The sequence below is a fragment of the Lolium perenne genome, chromosome 7, assembly GCF_019359855.2.
Source record: "Lolium perenne isolate Kyuss_39 chromosome 7, Kyuss_2.0, whole genome shotgun sequence".
NCBI lineage: Eukaryota > Viridiplantae > Streptophyta > Magnoliopsida > Poales > Poaceae > Lolium > Lolium perenne.
Genome location: NC_067250.2, coordinates 308,569,105 through 308,586,311, shown reverse-complemented (window position 1 = coordinate 308,586,311; position 17,207 = coordinate 308,569,105). Strand labels below are relative to the sequence as shown.

The 17,207-nt window shown below is 42.3% G+C and overlaps 4 long non-coding RNA genes across 5 annotated transcripts; all 4 read left to right on the top strand.

Moving 5' to 3' along the window:
* Nucleotides 1-4,037: 4,037 nt before the first annotated feature.
* Nucleotides 4,038-4,484, top strand: LOC139829993 (uncharacterized). Its single transcript, XR_011747979.1, has 3 exons — nucleotides 4,038-4,116; nucleotides 4,198-4,335; nucleotides 4,399-4,484. It is a non-coding gene; the product is annotated as an uncharacterized lncRNA (long non-coding RNA).
* A 1,543-nt stretch (nucleotides 4,485-6,027) lies between these two features.
* LOC139833479 (uncharacterized) lies at nucleotides 6,028-7,062 on the top strand. Of its 2 annotated transcripts, XR_011749301.1 has the most exons (4): nucleotides 6,028-6,283; nucleotides 6,365-6,502; nucleotides 6,566-6,630; nucleotides 6,707-7,062. It is a non-coding gene; the product is annotated as an uncharacterized lncRNA (long non-coding RNA). The 2 variants fall into 2 exon arrangements; XR_011749300.1 differs by having other exon boundaries at nucleotides 6,028-6,502.
* A 1,510-nt stretch (nucleotides 7,063-8,572) lies between these two features.
* On the top strand, nucleotides 8,573-9,483 carry LOC139834159 (uncharacterized). The gene is made up of 3 exons (XR_011749589.1): nucleotides 8,573-8,658; nucleotides 8,722-8,786; nucleotides 8,862-9,483. It is a non-coding gene; the product is annotated as an uncharacterized lncRNA (long non-coding RNA).
* Nucleotides 9,484-14,341: 4,858 nt separating this feature from the next.
* Nucleotides 14,342-14,983, top strand: LOC139830039 (uncharacterized). Its single transcript, XR_011749808.1, has 3 exons — nucleotides 14,342-14,468; nucleotides 14,571-14,617; nucleotides 14,821-14,983. It is a non-coding gene; the product is annotated as an uncharacterized lncRNA (long non-coding RNA).
* The last annotated feature ends 2,224 nt before the right edge of the window (nucleotides 14,984-17,207 follow it).

Below are 17,207 nucleotides of genomic sequence, written 5' to 3'. Positions count from 1 at the left end.
AAGTGTTGTGGTCTGGTTATCTAATTAAATGTGAAGGAAGTTGGAGTACTCAGAACAGTTCAAACCATTAAAGCGAAGTATGTTAGTCCCCACCAACTAGCAGATCTTTAGAGCACATTAATAGACACCTACCGGCCCCAGCATTGTATGCGTCTGCGCTTTTTTGTTTTCATGCGCAGACTTATTCGCCGACCAGGTGTTTGCACGCGTACTGTACAAGACACGCGACTGCGAGTTTCACGTACTAGGTTACTGTTGATTGCAGGCGTCAATTTCTCTAAAGAAAGCTGGTGTAGTCTCGTCATGTGCAGGTCAGACCGCTGCCGGGGGCATTCAGTTTTTTCTGAAGTGCACAGTTCATTCGTAGGAACATAGTTGCACTAAAAGATGGTTTGGCAGATAGGGTAGGTGTAGTCGTTTTGCTTTACCAATTTTTTAGGAAGGCAAGTTTCCCGCGCAAACATCGACGTGAACTGTACCGAGCGCGAGAGAGATTTTCACCAGGGCTACCATGCCCCCTATATATATGTTAGTAGGCACTTACATTGTACAGGCACACATCCTCTTCCCTATCTCCAATGGCGACCCCGATGCCCGAACCAGGGTTAGTTAGTAGGTTTTTTATTTGAATTCGTCGTGCGTCCCTCCCCAGATTTTTAGTAGTAATACGAACTTTAATACACTCTCCTTTTTCATGCACAAGTCACCCGACGGTGTGAGGATGCCTGTCACCTCAATCTACGGTGTCGTGGAGCGGGTTTTACGCGACGATGGGTCCAGGGAAGGCGGTAAGGTATTTAACCTAGAACCATGCAAGACTTTTGAATCCATACAAAGAAGCGTACGAGTTCTACAATATGTATTCGTGGGAGAAGGGTTTCGGCATCCGTTTCGGCCGAAATAAACTCAGCTCAGCAGGAACAAGGACCAGGCAAGACATTCTATGTGCTTGCGAGGTACGTGAGTTTTTATTTTTATTTTTATTTCGGAGGCAAAACGATGCTCAGTATACGTTTTTATTCATCGTATGTGTTTACATTTTATGTAGGGGCACCACAAGAGCAACACACGACGAACCTCTCGGTGTGATTGTCTTGCGATGATTCGTCTTAGGAAGGTAGATAGCGAAACATGGGTAGTTATCACTTTTGTGTAAGAGCACACGCACTTATTATCTGCTAGCTGTGGAGAAAAACGATGATGGAAATCCCACAGCTTGACTTGAGAACACGTGACCTACTCAGACACCTTCGTGCAAACAATGTTCGGGTTTGCTCTATATTAGGTAGTTTGCATGGGGAGAATTCTTACGTGCCATTTAGCAGGCAGTCAGTTAGGAATCTATGTGCTCGGTTAGGACAAGAATCAATTGCCGGGGACATGGCAAAAACATTGAACCATTTTTCTGCCATGCAAAAAAGGACCCTTCTTTTGTAGTAAAAATGCAGTTAGACGACTAGAAGAGAGTTAAGTCACTTCTATGGTGTCATGGGTCTGGTAGGGCTAACTACGCCATTTTTGGGGATGTTGTTACCTTCGACACGACGTACCGCACCAATCTATACAATTTCCGGGGGTGTTTTTCTCACGGAAGAAACGATCGAGGCATTCCAATGGGCATTCCAAGTTTTCTGCGATGTTATGGATAATAAGCACCCCCCACCATATTAACAAGTAAGTACAGTGATAGGGTCATAAGCCTTCGATTTTAGTCATTCTGTCCGGCGTCATAAGCTTCATAGATGGTTATCTGTCCATATCAGCCAATAGCTGCAGGTAACTAAAAATGGTAACATCGTCCGATGGAAAACACATTTTGTAAACAATTACATTTTTTGTTAGCCCTTTTACATCGTATTTTACTTTTGCCGCACAGGACTGCTGACGTGGCAGAGATCGAAAGGCACACTGTTAATGCGCTCAAGCATTTCTTGGGTGGAGAAATACCTGTTGTAAGGTCAAAATGCTTGTCGTAGTGTTTTTTGTTACGATTTTTGCGAATATTTTTTGCAATCGCACACGCATCTACGCAGGGCCTGACCCCGGCGCCAGCAATTCGGATTAGGACCGATGGATGGACAGATACTGATCCCACCGTTGAACCACCACCCACACCATATTTTAATAATACAGAGGAGGATTACACCCATGGATCAGCACTGCATAAATTGGTGAGACCATGCAGCTCGTCATGTTTGATTTTTACCGAAGTTTTATGCTTAAAAAATTTCCAGGGTGCAACCCTTTTTAGAGCCATATTTTGAGGCAGTATTGGTTGTTCTGAAGTGCCTACACGAGAGGTAAATATAGTTAGATTATCACAGACGCACGTTTACTTAAGTCATCATACTGAAAAAACCTGAATGTATTTACAAGGTCCAATGGGATGGAAGGAGTGCACATAGAAGAGCTCGCGAACAATCTCCATGTCGTCTCTGCCTTTCTGAGGCCTTATCTATACGATCTGATGTTTGCTGGTGATAAATATCAGACGTTTTTGTAGGCGATATCCTATTCCCAAACTAGGCTCTTCGAGGGGGAGCATGTAATTGGATGTTTACTACCACTACAATCATTTCCTGCATTTATCTCACGTGTAATAATTGGAACTCCTGGAATTCTTCGAACTTATATGCATGACTATTTTCACGTTAGCTTATTTTTTCCTACATGTAAAAAAAAGTGGACGATGGATTAAAATAATGTGTTAAGTAGACACACATGGTTAGATAGACCACGACGTAAGTTCTAAGTTCCCATATTATCAAAAAAAAATCGGATAGTATCAAGGAAGCTCAACAGAAGCGTTATCTTTTCAGATGACACACACATACGATGAGGTGAAGTTTTTTTTCGGCGTCAACTTCGGTGGACACTGGCTTGTCCGAGCTCCACGATGCCAGCCTTGATTGACGCGTTCTGTGGACACGTGAAGTACATAATGATGCATGCATTCACATTTATCGAAGTCTAGCCAGTCTGTATGTAACTGTAGAAAAAATTAGCACCACATCTAGCCAATTGAGTGGAGGCTAGCTGCCCTTGTCACCAGCGTTTGGTAGCTGCAGATAACATGCATGTGCATTCATTGGGGTGCGGTGAGCAAGAACAAATCAACACGGTGCTAGTTTCAAACAACGTCTAGACGGGCCACACGCATACGGCCTTATAAAAATATATGCACGCGGAATGTCGCACCCGTTCGGGAGATGGTAACCAGCCCGCCAAATATGTGCGGAAATAGGCTTTGGATGGTTTTTATTGATGTAACAATAGTTAATAAATTTTTGGACGTTTGCGATTAGCATTTGAGCTATATATAGTGAGGTTACATACACGTTGTCGGCTCGCAACTGCCATTATCAATGTACATCAAGTCTTCGTAGTAGGAAAAAGAAGAGAACTACGGAAGGAAAAGCAGCCAGGCTCCAGAGGTAATGATCCGAACTCACATCAAACTCGCAGCTCTTCTATTGTTCTATAACATGTCAGTTACCCTGCTCTAACCTTACGAATGATCTCACCAACTATCTTTCCTCAACTAAATGGATTACCACAACCAAGGTCTGTCCCCGCTTGAAGATTACAATGTCTATGATAACTTTGCGTTCACCCCAGAGGACGATGACCCTGCGTCTAGCATGGATTTACATCTTGGAGCAGATGGCCCCGTGCTCGCTCGATTTGGAGTAAGTTTCGAAATACACTTACCGCATACGGCTTACACATTTGTAACAAATGGATACATGCTTGCGTTGTAAAGTTTAACCAAAAATAAATTTTTATGGCAGTTTCCATCACTGGGAGAAGAAGACATCTCGCCGAACCATATTAACAGGTAAGTACAGGGGTAGAGTCATAAGCCTTCGATTTTAGTCATTCTGTCCGGCGTCATAAGCATCATAGATGGTTATCTGTCCATATCAGCCAATAGCTGCAGGTAACTAAAAATGGTAACATCGTCCGATGGAAAACACATTTTGTAAACAATTTCATTTTTCCGTTAGCCCTTTTACATCGTATTTTACTTTTGCCACCAGGACTGCTGACGTGGCAGAGATCGAAAGGCACACTGTTAATGCGCTCAAGCATTTCTTGGGTGGAGCAATACCTGTTGTAAGGTCAAAATGCTTGTCGTAGTGTTTTTTGTTACGATTTTTGCGAATATTTTTTGCAATCGCACACGCGTCTACGCAGGGCCTGACCCCGGCGCCAGCAATTCGGATTAGGACCGATGGATGGACAGATACTGATCCCACCGTTGAACCACCACCCACACCATATTTTAATAATACAGAGGAGGATTACACCCCTGGATCAACACTGCATAAATTGGTGAGACCACGCTCCTCGTCATGTTTGATTTTTACCGAAGTTTTATGCTTAAATTTTTTCCAGGGTGCAACGCTTGGAGAGCCATATTCTGAGGCAGTATTGGTTGTTTTGAAGTGCCTTCACGAGAGGTAAATATAGTTAGACTATCACAGACGCACGTTTACTTAAGTCATCATACTGGAAAACCTGAATGTATTTACAAGATCCAATGAGATGGAAGGAGTGCACATAGAAGAGTTGGCGAACAATCTCCATGTCGTCTCTGCCTTTCTGAGGCCTTATATATATGATCTGATGTTTGCTGGTGATAAATATCAGACGTTTTTATAGGCGACATCCTATTCCCAAACTAGGCTTTTCGAGGGGGAGCCTGCAATTGGATGTTTACTACCACTACAATCATTTCCTGCATTTATCTCACGTGTAATAATTGGAACTCCTGAAATTCTTCGAACTTATATGCATGACTATTTTCATGTTAGCTTATTTTTTAGTGCATGCAAAAAAAAAAAGTGGACGATGGATTAAAAAATATGTTAAGTAGACACACATGGTTAGATAGACCACGACGTAAGTTCTAAGTTCCGATCCCATATTATCAAAAAAAAATCGGATAGTATCAAGGCAGCTCAACAGAAGCGTTATCTTTTCAGATGACAGACACATACGATGAGGTGAAGTTTTTTTCGGCGTCAACTTCGGTGGACACTGGCTTGTCCGAGCTCCACGCTGCCAGCCTTGATTGACGCGTTCTGTGGACACGTGAAGTACATAATGATACATGCATTCACATTTATCGAAGTCTAGCCAGTCTGTATGTAACTGTAGAAAAAATTAGCACCACATCTAGCCAATTGAGTGGAGGCTAGCTGCCCTTGTCACCAGCGTTTGGTAGCTGCAGATACCATGCATGTGCATTAATTGGGGTGCGGTGAGCAAGAACAAATCAACGCGGTGCTAGTTTCAAACAGCGTCTAGACGTGCCACACGCGTACGGCCTTATAAAAATATGCACGCGAAATGTCGCACCCGTTCGGGAGATGGTAACCAGCCTGCCAAATATGTGCGGAAGTAGGCTTTGGATGATTTTTATTGATGTAACAATAGTTAATAGATTTTTGGACGTTTGCGATTAGCACTTGAGCTATATATAGTGAGGTTACATACACGTTGTCGGCTCGCAACTGCCATTATCAATGTACATCAAGTCTTTGTAGTAGGAAAAAGAAGAGAACTACGGAAGGAAAAGCAGCCAGGCTCCAGAGGTAATGATCCGAACTCACATCAAACTCGCAGCTCTTCTATTGTTCTATATCATGTCAGTTACCCTGCCCTAACCTTACGAATGATCTCACCAACTATCTTTCCTCAACTAAATGGATTACCACAACCAAGATCTGTCCCCGCTTGAAGATTACAATGTCTATGATAACTTTGCGTTCACCCCAGAGGACGATGACCCTGCGTCTAGCATGGATTTACAGCTTGGAGCAGATGGCCCCGTGCTCTCTCGATTTGGAGTAAGTTTTGAAATACACTCACCGCATACGGCTTACACATTTGTAACAAACAGATACATGCATGTGTTGTAAAGTTTAAGCAAAAATATTTTTTTTTGGCAGTTTTCGTCACTGGGAGAAGAAGATATCTCGCAGCACCATATTAACAGGTAAGTAGAGGGATAGGGTCATAAGCCTTCGATTTTAGTCATTCTGTCCGGCGTCATAAGCTTCATAGATGGTTATCTGTCCATATCAGCCAATAGCTGCAGGTAACTAAAAATGGTAACATCGTCCGATGGAAAACACATTTTGTAAATAATTTCATTTTTTCGTTAGCCCTTTTACATCGTATTTTACTTTTGCCACCCAGGACTGCTGACGTGGAAGAGATCGAAAGACACACTGTTAATGCGCTCAAGCATTTCTTGGGTGGAGCAATACCTGCTGTAAGGTCAAAATGCTTGTCGTAGTGTTTTTTGTTACGCTTTTTGCGAATATTTTTTGCAATCGCACACGCATCTACGCAGGGCCTGACCCCGGCGCCAGCAATTCGGATTAGGACCGATGGATGGACAGATACTGATCCCACCTTTGAACCACCACCCACACCAGATTTTAATAATACAGAGGAGGATTACACCCCTGGATCAGCACTGCATAAATTGGTGAGACCACGCAGCTCGTCATGTTTGATTTTTACCGAACTTTTATGCTTAAAAAAATTCCAGGGTGCAACGGTTGGAGAGCCATATTCTGAGGCAGTATTGGTTGTTCTGAAGTGCCTACACGAGAGGTAAATATAGTTAGATTATCACAGAAGCACATTTACTTAAGTCATCATACTGAAAAAACCTTAATGTATTTACAAGGTCCAATGGGATGGAAGGAGTGCACATAGAAGAGCCGACGAACAATCTCCACGTCGTCCCTGCCTTTCTGAGGCCTTATCTATAAGATCTGATGTTTGCTGGTGAAATATCAGACGTTCTTGTAGGCGACATCCTATTCCCAAACAAGGCTCTTCGAGGGGGAGCATGCAATTGGATGTTCAGTACCAGTACAATCATTTGCTGCATTTATCTCACGTGTAATAATTGGAACTCCTGGAATGCTTCGAACTTATATGCATGACTATTTTCACGTTAGCTTATTTTTTCCTGCATGCAAAAAAAGTGGATGATGGATTTAAAAAATGTGTTAAGTAGACACACATGGTTAGATAGACCACGGCGTAAGTTCTAAGTTCCCATATTATAAAAAAAATCGGATAGTATCAAGGAAGCTCATCAGAAGTGTTATCTTTTCAGATGACAGACACATACGATGACGTGAAGTTTTTTTTCGGCGTCAACTTCGGTGGACACTGGCTTGTCCGAGCTCCACGCTGCCCGCCTTGATTAACGCGTTCTGTGGACACGTGAAGTACATAATGATGCATGCATTCACATTTATCGAAGTCTAGCCAGTTTGTATGTAGGGTTTAGGAAAATTAGCACCACATCTAGCCAATTGAGTGGAGGCTAGCTGCCCTTGTCACCAGCGTTTGGTAGCTGCAGATACCATGCATGTGCATTCATTGGGGTGCGGTGAGGAAGAACAAATCAACGCAGTGCTAGTTTCAAACAACGTCTAGACGGGCCACACGTGTATGGCCTTATAAAAATATGCACGCGAAATGTCGCACCCGTTCGGGAGATGGTAACCAGCCCGCCAAATATGTGCGGAAGTAGGCTTTGGATGGTTTTTATTGATGTAACAATAGTTAATAAATTTTTGGATATTTGCGATTAGCATTTGAGCTATATATAGTGAGGTTACATACACGTTGTCGGCTCGCAGCTGCCTTTATCAATGTACATCAAGTCTTCGTAGTAGGAAAAAGAAGAGAACTACGGAAGGAAAAGCAGCCAGGCTCCAGAGGTAATGATCCGAACTCACATCAAACTCGCAGCTCTTCTATTGTTCTATAACATGTCAGTTACCCTGCTCTAACCTTACGAATGATCTCACCAACTATCTTTCCTCAACTAAATGGATTACCACAACCAAGGTCTGTACCCGCTTGAAGATTACAATGTCTATGATAACTTTGCGTTCACCCCAGAGGACGATGACGCTGCGTCTAGCATGGATTTACAGCTTGGAGCAGACGGCCCCGTGCTCGCTCGATTTGGAGTAAGTTTCGAAATACACTCACCGCATACGACTTACACATTTGTAACAAATGAATACATGCATGGGTTGTCAAGTTTAACCAAAAATAAATTTTTATGGTATTTTCCATCACTGCGAGAAGAAGACATCTCGCCGAACCATATTAACAGGTAAGTACAGGGGTAGAGTCATAAGCCTTCGATTTTAGTCATTCTGTCCGGCGTCATAAGCATCATAGATGGTTATCTGTCCATATCAGCCAATAGCTGCAGGTAACTAAAAATGGTAACATCGTCCGATGGAAAACACATTTTGTAAACAATTTCATTTTTTCGTTAGCCCTTTTACATCGTATTTTACTTTTGCCACCAGGACTGCTGACGTGGCAGAGATCGAAAGGCACACTGTTAATGCGCTCAAGCATTTCTTGGGTGGAGCAATACCTGTTGTAAGGTCAAAATGCTTGTCGTAGTGTTTTTTGTTACGATTTTTGCGAATATTTTTTGCAATCGCACACGCGTCTACGCAGGGCCTGACCCCGGCGCCAGCAATTCGGATTAGGACCGATGGATGGAAAGATACTGATCCCACCGTTGAACCACCACCCACACCATATTTTAATAATACAGAGGAGGATTACACCCCTGGATCAACACTGCATAAATTGGTGAGACCACGCACCTCGTCATGTTTGATTTTTACCGAAGTTTTATGCTTAAATTTTTTCCAGGGTGCAACGCTTGGAGAGCCATATTCTGAGGCAGTATTGGTTGTTTTGAAGTGCCTTCACGAGAGGTAAATATAGTTAGACTATCACAGACGCACGTTTACTTAAGTCATCATACTGAAAAACCTGAATGTATTTACAAGGTCCAATGGGATGGAAGGAGTGCACATAGAAGAGTTGGCGAACAATCTCCATGTCGTCTCTGCCTTTCTGAGGCCTTATATATATGATCTGATGTTTGCTGGTGATAAATATCAGACGTTTTTATAGGCGACATCCTATTCCCAAACTAGGCTGTTCGAGGGGGAGCCTGCAATTGGATGTTTACTACCACTACAATCATTTCCTGCATTTATCTCACGTGTAATAATTGGAACTCCTGAAATTCTTCGAACTTACATGCATGACTATTTTCATGTTAGCTTATTTTTTCGTGCATGCAAAAAAAAAATGGACGATGGATTAAAAAATATGTTAAGTAGACACACATGGTTAGATAGACCACGACGTAAGTTCTAAGTTCCGATCCCATATTATCAAAAAAAATCGGATAGTATCAAGGCAGCTCAACAGAAGCGTTATCTTTTCAGATGACAGACACATACGATGAGGTGAAGTTTTTTTCGGCGTCAACTTCGGTGGACACTGGCTTGTCCGAGCTCCACGCTGCCAGCCTTGATTGACGCGTTCTGTGGACACGTGAAGTACATAATGATACATGCATTCACATTTATCGAAGTCTAGCCAGTCTGTATGTAACTGTAGAAAAAATTAGCACCACATCTAGCCAATTGAGTGGAGGCTAACTGCCCTTGTCACCAGCGTTTGGTAGCTGCAGATACCATGCATGTGCATTAATTGGGGTGCGGTGAGCAAGAACAAATCAACGCGGTGCTAGTTTCAAACAGCGTCTAGACGTGCCACACGCGTACGGCCTTATAAAAATATGCACGCGAAATGTCGCACCCGTTCGGGAGATGGTAACCAGCCTGCCAAATATGTGCGGAAGTAGGCTTTGGATGGTTTTTATTGATGTAACAATAGTTAATAAATTTTTGGACGTTTGCGATTAGCACTTGAGCTATATATAGTGAGGTTACATACACGTTATCGGCTCGCAACTGCCATTATCAATGTACATCAAGTCTTTGTAGTAGGAAAAAGAAGAGAACTACGGAAGGAAAAGCAGTCAGGCTCCAGAGGTAATGATCCGAACTCACATCAAACTCGCAGCTCTTCTATTGTGCTATAACATGTCAGTTACCCTGCTCTAACCTTACGAATGATCTCACCAACTATCTTTCCTCAACTAAATGGATTACTGATGTCTACTTCCCCCTCCTTTTCCTATAGACAGTGTTGGGCCTCCAAGAGCAGAGGTTTGTAGAACAGCAGCAAGTTTTCCCTTAAGTGGATCACCCAAGGTTTATCGAACTCAGGGAGGAAGAGGTCAAAGATATCCCTCTCATGCAACCCTGCGACCACAAAGCAAGAAGTCTCTTGTGTCCCCAACACACCTAATAGGTGCACTAGTTCGGCGAAGAGATAGTGAAATACAGGTGGTATGAATAAATATGAGCAGTAGCAGCGGTGCCAGAAAATAGCTTGCGGGCGTGTAGTTGATGGTGGTGGTATTGCAGCAGTAGTAACGCAGTAAAACAGTAAACAAGCAGCGATAGCAGTATTTAGGAACAAGGCCTAGGGATTACACTTAATAAGAGATAAAATGCATAATTACATATTCAATACCACAATAGTTTTTAAGCTATTTGTCCCATGAGCTATATATTGCAAAGGTGAATGATGGAATTTTAAAGGTAGCACTCAAGCAATTTACTTTGGAATGGCAGAAAATACCATGTAGTAGGTAGGTATGGTGGACACAAATGGCATAGTGGTTGGCTCAAGTATTTTGGATGCATGAGAAGTATTCCCTCTCGATACAAGGTTTAGGCTAGCAAGGCTTATTTGAAACAAACAAAAGGATGAACCGGCGCAGCAAAACTCACATAAAAGACATATTGAAAACATTATAAGACTCTACACCGTCTTCCTTGTTGTTCAAACTCAATACTAGAAATTATCTAGACCTTAGAGAAACCAAATATGCAAACCAAATTTTAGCATGCTCTATGTATTTCTTCATTAATGGGTGCAAAGCATATGATGCAAGAGATTAATCATGAGCACAACAATTGCCAAGTATCACATTACCCAAGACATTAATAGCAATTACTACATGTATCATTTTCCAATTCCAACCGTATAACAATTTAACGAAGGAGAAACTTCGCCATGAATACTATGAGTAGAAACCAAGGACATACTTGTCCATATGCTATAGCGGAGCGTGTCTCTCTCCCACACAAGCATGATGTAATCCAATTTATTCAAACAAAACAAAAACAAAAACAAACCGACGCTCCAAGCAAAGCACATAAGATGTGATGGAATAAAAATATAGTTTCAGGGGAGGAACCTGATAATGTTGTCGATGAAGAAGGGGATGCCTTGGGCATCCCCAAGCTTAGACGCTTGAGTCTTCTTAGAATATGCAGGGGTGAACCACCGGGGCATCCCCAAGCTTAGAGCTTTCACTCTCCTTGATCATGTTGCATCATACTCCTCTCTTGATCCTTGAAAACTTCCTCCACACCAAACTCGAAACAACTCATTAGAGGGTTAGTGCACAATAAAAATTAACATATTCAGAGGTGACACAATCATTCTTAACACTTTTGGACATTGCATAATGCTACTGGACATTAGTGGATCAAAGAAATTCATCCAACATAGCAAAAGAGGCAATGCGAAATAAAAGGCCGAATCTGTCAAAACAGAACAGTTCGTATTTACGAATTTTAAAATGGCACCAGACTTGCTCAAATGAAAATGCTCAAATTGAATGAAAGTTGCGTACATATCTGAGGATCATGCACGTAAATTGGCTTAATTTTCTGAGCTACCTACAGGGAGGTAGACCCAGATTCGTGACAGCAAAGAAATCTGGAACTGCGCAGTAATCCAAATCTAGTACTTACTTTACTATCAAAGACTTTACTTGGCACAACAAAACACAAAACTAAGATAAGGAGAGGTTGCTACAGTAGTAAACAACTTCCAAGACACAAATATAAAACAAAGTACTGTAGCAAAATAACACATGGGTTATCTCCCAAGAAGTTCTTTCTTTATAGCCATTAAGATGGGCTCAGCAGTTTTAATGATGCACTCGCAAGAAATAGTATTTGGAGCAAAAGAGAGCATCAAGAGGCAAATTCAAAACACATTTAAGTCTAACATGCTTCCTATGCATAGGAATCTTGTAAATAAACAAGTTCATGAAGAGCAAAGTAACAAGCATAGGAAGATAAAACAAGTATAGCTTGAAAAATTTCAGCACATAGAGAGGTGTTTTAGTAACATGAAAATTTCTACAACCATATTTTCCTCTCTCATAATAACTTTCAGTAGCATCATGAGCAAACTCAACAATATAACTATCACATAAAGCATTCTTATCATGAGTCTCATGCATAAAATTATTACTCTCCACATAAGCATAATCAATTTTATTAGTTGTAGTGGGAGCAAATTCAACAAAGTAGCTATCAAATATAGGAGGCATATTGTAATCATAATCAAATTTACTCTCCATAGTAGGTGGTACCAAAAGGCTACTATCATTATAATCATCATAAATAGGAGTCAAAGTATCATCAAAGAAAATTTTCTCCTCAATGCTTGGGGGACTAAAAAGATCATGAAAACCAGCTTCCCCAAGCTTAGAACTTTCTATATCATTATCAACAATGGTGTTCAAAGCGTTCATACTAATATTACTACCAGCATGCAAATAAGATTCCATAGGTTTTTTAATTTTCGCATCAAACAATCCATGTTTTAAATCAGGAAATAGAATAAGAAGCTCATTCTTGTCCATTATGCCAAACTAGTGTAAACAAGAAACAAAAAGATGCAATTGCAGGATCTAAAGGAAATAGCTTCGAGTACTTACAACGACGGAAAATAGCTTGGTAGCCGAGGTCCGGAGTGTGAGTACCTTTTACCTTTCCTCCTCGGCAACGGCGCCAGAAAATAGCTTGATGTCTACTTCCCCCTCCTTTTCCTGTAGACAGTGTTGGGCCTCCAAGAGCAGAGGTTTGTAGAACAGCAGCAAGTTTTCCCTTAAGTGGATCACCCAAGGTTTATCGAACTCAGGGAGGAAGAGGTCAAAGATATCCCTCTCATGCAACCCTGCGACCACAAAGCAAGAAGTCTCTTGTGTCCCCAACACACCTAATAGGTGCACTAGTTCGGCGAAGAGATAGTGAAATACAGGTGGTATGAATAAATATGAGCAGTAGCAGCGGTGCCAGAAAATAGCTTGCGGGCGTGTAGTTGATGGTGGTGGTATTGCAGCAGTAGTAACGCAGTAAAACAGTAAAGAAGCAGCGATAGCAGTATTTAGGAACAAGGCCTAGGGATTACACTTTCACTAGTGGACACTCTCAACATTGATCACATAACAGAATAGATAAATGCATACTCTACACTCTTGTTGGATGATGAACGCATTGCGTAGGATTACACGAACCCTCAATGCCGGAGTTAACAAGCTCCACAATTTGTTCATATTTAAGTAACCTTATAGTGTAAGATAGATCAATACAACTAAACCAAGTACTAACATAGCATGCACACTGTCACCTTCATGCATATGTAGGAGGAATAGATCACATCAATATTATCATAGCAATAGTTAACTTCATAATCTACAGGAGATCATGATCATAGCATAAACCAAGCACTAACACGGTGCACACACTGTCACCTTTACACACGTGCAGGAGGAATAGAACTACTTTAATAACATTGCTAGAGTAGCACATAGATAAATTGTGATACAAACTCATATGAATCTCAATCATGTAAGGCAGCTCATGAGATTATTGTATTGAGGTACATGGAAGAGAGATGAACCACATAGCTACCGGTACAGCCCCGAGCCTCGATGGAGAACTACTCCCTCCTCATGGGAGCAGCAGCGGTGATGAAGATGGCGGTGGAGATGGCAGCGGTGTCGATGGAGAAGCCTTCCGGGGGCACTTCCCCGCTCCGGCAGCGTGCCGGAACAAAGACTCCTGTCCCCCAGATCTTGGCCTCGCGATGGCGGCGGCTCTGGAAGGTTTCTGTGGTTTTCGTCGAACGTATCAGGGTTTTCGATCCAGGGGCTTTATATAGGCGAAGAGGCGGCGCAGGAGGGTCGAAGGGGCGACGACACCATAGGGCGGCGCGGCCAGGGCCTGGGCCACGCCGGCCTATGGTGCAGGGGGCCCGTGCCCCCTCTGGTCCTTCCCGGGTGTTCTGGATGCTTCCGGTGAAAATAGGAACTTGGGCATTGATTTCGTCCGATTCCGAGAATATTTCGTTACTAGGATTACTGAAACCAAAAACAGCAGAAAACAGGAACTGGCACTTCGACATCTTGTTAATAGGTTAGTTCCAGAAAATGCACGAATATGACATAAAGTGTGCATAAAACATGTAGATAACATCAATAATGTGGCATGGAACATAAGAAATTATCGATACGTCGGAGACGTATCAATTACCACAACCAAGATCTGTCCCCGCTTGAAGATTACAATGTCTATGATAACTTTGCGTTCACCCCAGAGGACGATGACCCTGCGTCTAGCATGGATTTACAGCTTGGAGCAGATGGCCCCGTGCTCGCTCGATTTGGAGTAAGTTTTGAAATACACTCACCGCATACGGCTTACACATTTGTAACAAACAGATACATGCATGTGTTGTAAAGTTTAAGCAAAAATAATTTTTTTTCGCAGTTTCCGTCACTGGGAGAAGAAGATATCTCGCCGCACCATATTAACAGGTAAGTAGAGGGATAGGGTCATAAGCCTTCGATTTTAGTCATTCTGTCCGACGTCATAAGCTTCATAGATGGTTATCTGTCCATATCAGCCAATAGCTGCAGGTAACTAAAAATGGTAACATCGTCCGATGGAAAACACATTTTGTAAATAATTTCATTTTTTCGTTAGCCCTTTTACATCGTATTTTACTTTTGCCACCCAGGACTGCTGACGTGGAAGAGATCGAAAGACACACTGTTAATGCGCTCAAGCATTTCTTGGGTGGAGCAATACCTGCTGTAAGGTCAAAATGCTTGTCGTAGTGTTTTTTGTTACGCTTTTTGCGAATATTTTTTGCAATCGCACACGCATCTACGCAGGGCCTGACCCCGGTGCCAGCAATTCGGATTAGGACCGATGGATGGACAGATACTAATCCCACCTTTGAACCACCACCCACACCAGATTTTAATAATACAGAGGAGGATTACACCCCTAGATCAGCACTGCATAAATTGGTGAGACCACGCAGCTCGTCACGTTTGATTTTTACCGAACTTTTATGCTTAAAAAAATTCCAGGGTGCAACGGTTGGAGAGCCATATTCTGAGGCAGTATTGGTTGTTCTGAAGTGCCTACACGAGAGGTAAATATAGTTAGATTATCACAGAAGCACATTTACTTAAGTCATCATACTGAAAAAACCTTAATGTATTTACAAGGTCCAATGGGATGGAAGGAGTGCACATAGAAGAGCCGACGAACAATCTCCACGTCGTCCCTGCCTTTCTGAGGCCTTATCTATAAGATCTGATGTTTGCTGGTGAAATATCAGACGTTTTTGTAGGCGACATCCTATTCCCAAACAAGGCTCTTCGAGGGGAGCATGCAATTGGATGTTCAGTACCAGTACAATCATTTGCTGCATTTATCTCACGTGTAATAATTGGAACTCCTGGAATGCTTCGAACTTATATGCATGACTATTTTCACGTTAGCTTATTTTTTCCTGCATGCAAAAAAAGTGGATGATGGATTTAAAAAATGTGTTAAGTAGACACACATGGTTAGATAGACCACGGCGTAAGTTCTAAGTTCCCATATTATAAAAAAAATCGGATAGTATCAAGGAAGCTCATCAGAAGCGTTATCTTTTCAGACAGACACATACGATGACGTGAAGTTTTTTTTCGGCGTCAACTTCGGTGGACACTGGCTTGTCCGAGCTCCACGCTGCCCACCTTGATTAACGCGTTTTGTGGACACGTGAAGTACATAATGATGCATGCATTTACATTTATCGAAGTCTAGCTAGTTTGTATGTAGGGTTTAGGAAAATTAGCACCACATCTAGCCAATTGAGTGGAGGCTAGCTGCCCTTGTCACCAGCATTTGGTAGCTGCAGATACCATGCATGTGCATTCATTGGGGTGCGGTGAGGAGGAACAAATCAACGCAGTGCTAGTTTCAAACAACGTCTAGACGGGCCACACGTGTACGGCCTTATAAAAATATGCACGCGAAATGTCGCACCCGTTCGGGAGATGGTAACCAGCCCGCCAAATATGTGCGGAAGTAGGCTTTGGATGGTTTTTATTGATGTAACAATAGTTAATAAATTTTTGGACATTTGCGATTAGCATTTGAGCTATATATAGTGAGGTTACATACACGTTGTCGGCTCGCAGCTGCCTTTATCAATGTACATCAAGTCTTCGTAGTAGGAAAAAGAAGAGAACTACGGAAGGAAAAGCAGCCAGGCTCCAGAGGTAATGATCCGAACTCACATCAAACTCGCAGCTCTTCTATTGTTCTATAACATGTCAGTTACCCTGCTCTAACCTTACGAATGATCTCACCAACTATCTTTCCTCAACTAAATGGATTACCACAACCAAGGTCTGTACCCGCTTGAAGATTACAATGTCTATGATAACTTTGCGTTCACCCCAGAGGACGATGACGCTGCGTCTAGCATGGATTTACAGCTTGGAGCAGACGGCCCCGTGCTCGCTCGATTTGGAGTAAGTTTCGAAATACACTCACCGCATACGACTTACACATTTGTAACAAATGAATACATGCATGGGTTGTCAAGTTTAACCAAAAATAAATTTTTATGGTATTTTCCATCACTGCGAGAAGAAGACATCTCGCCGAACCATATTAACAGGTAAGTACAGGGGTAGAGTCATAAGCCTTCGATTTTAGTCATTCTGTCCGGCGTCATAAGCATCATAGATGGTTATCTGTCCATATCAGCCAATAGCTGCAGGTAACTAAAAATGGTAACATCGTCCGATGGAAAACACATTTTGTAAACAATTTCATTTTTTCGTTAGCCCTTTTACATCGTATTTTACTTTTGCCACCAGGACTGCTGACGTGGCAGAGATCGAAAGGCACACTGTTAATGCGCTCAAGTATTTCTTGGGTGGAGCAATACCTGTTGTAAGGTCAAAATGCTTGTCGTAGTGTTTTTTGTTACGATTTTTGCGAATATTTTTTGCAATCGCACACGCGTCTACGCAGGGCCTGACCCCGGCGCCAGCAATTCGGATTAGGACCGATGGATGGACAGATACTGATCCCACCGTTGAACCACCACCC